Source organism: Onthophagus taurus, chromosome 7 (genome assembly GCF_036711975.1).
Source record: "Onthophagus taurus isolate NC chromosome 7, IU_Otau_3.0, whole genome shotgun sequence".
In the NCBI taxonomy this organism is placed as follows: domain Eukaryota; kingdom Metazoa; phylum Arthropoda; class Insecta; order Coleoptera; family Scarabaeidae; genus Onthophagus; species Onthophagus taurus.
In genome coordinates, this window is record NC_091972.1 from 10907957 (window position 1) to 10909528 (window position 1572).

General features: G+C 38.1%; 1 non-coding gene across 1 annotated transcript; it reads right to left on the reverse strand.

Annotated features, from left to right (window-relative positions):
- Nucleotides 1-1157: 1157 nt before the first annotated feature.
- TRNAH-GUG (transfer RNA histidin (anticodon GUG)) lies at nt 1158-1229 on the reverse strand. Its single transcript has one exon. It is a non-coding gene; the product is annotated as a tRNA-His (tRNA).
- Nucleotides 1230-1572: the final 343 nt, after the last annotated feature.

The window sequence follows — 1572 nt, forward strand, 5'->3', positions numbered from 1 at the left end:
ATTTGATATGAGTATAATTCAACAAGAGGTTGGGTACTTCGAGTCATTAGTGTAGATTATCCGTCTTCAAACTGTAGACGCCATCCGGTAACAAACAAGCTTGAGCACGAATATCGAATCGATCACCGACCCTTCGGCAGATGCGGTAATTGCCAAAATTTGCGGCATGCTCGCATCACACGGTATACCATTGCAGGAAAGACTTTGTTACAGCTGTAATTAGCCATTTCACCCCACGGGTTTCCGATTTCAAAGCAACACGCGATACACGCGCAAACATTGTCCCGACTAGGATTGATTACTTCTCCGTGAATATGAAAACTGTAATCAAGGGATAAATCCAAAAGATGGTTTACCGAGATAAGCATTTAATGGGTCAACTTTTTGAGACGAATGACGGATTCAGACGAATTAGTGTCAATTACCCTCCAGAAGAAAAGCTGGGTCAATGGGATATTGGCAATGAAGATCGATTGTGCATTAGGTCCGCATTGGATCTATCAATCTTACGGCTCGCTTCGGTCGAAGATCAATTTTCGGCTTTTAAGAAACTATAACGGAGGCTTGAGGTCAAGTGCTTTACCGACTTGAGTTATTACAGTTATTGAATTACCGAGAGAAACTATCTTTTAAAGTATTAAGAGTACTTTTCGAATAATTCAATATGTTTTAATTTGTAATACTTTATATTCTATGAATTTAAGGATCAGAATATGCGCATATTATTAAGATAATGGCTATCGGCTAATCATTGATTTCCAGTCGGAAGTCCACGAATTCACGTTCGACTTGGTCACTGGAGAACGGTGGAAGCTGACCTCCCATAAATCCCATAATTAGATCAGGAGCTACCGTTGCTGCCGCTCGGGTCGTTTTCGGATAGAGGACCTTTATTGGCATTAAATTACTGTTGGCTGTATCAAAAGTCCGCTAGGAATTTCATTCGCTAGGTTTCCGTCGCCGGAATCGAAACCGGAAAAATTACTTCGCCTTTGCAATGGTCAAAGAGAAACTAACCGTTAATTCAGTTAAGTATAAATCTCTTTTAAAAGTAGTGATTATATGATTACTTTTCAAAGCGAGATGGATACGGAAATGATTTTGATCAATTTATATAAAAAGAGATATTCTCCGGTACAATAATCTTTATTTATTGTTGCCGTGACCAGGATTCGAACCTGGGTTACTACGGCCACAACGTAGGGTCCTAACCACTAGACGATCACGGCTACTGGAGTAATTGGTATTACTTTAAACTGGTTTAAATTCGCATCGACATTTCTCTTACACGCTCCAATTCACTCCAAACAAACAAAAAGTGTTATTAAATGTATTGAAGCATGGTAAGAAATGCAATACGTATAAATACTTCGTTTTTGTAATATTCGAAGTTACAGAAATATATTTTATTGCTAATTTAATTTAATCTATGTATTTGTCAATATCTGTTGAACTTAATCACAAAATTTACCAAGTGGTTGAGTTGTGGTTCGATCTGTTTAGCAGTAATGACACTAACACCGAGGACGATGACTATATTCAAAGTGAGAACGATGTAGAAGATGAACCAAG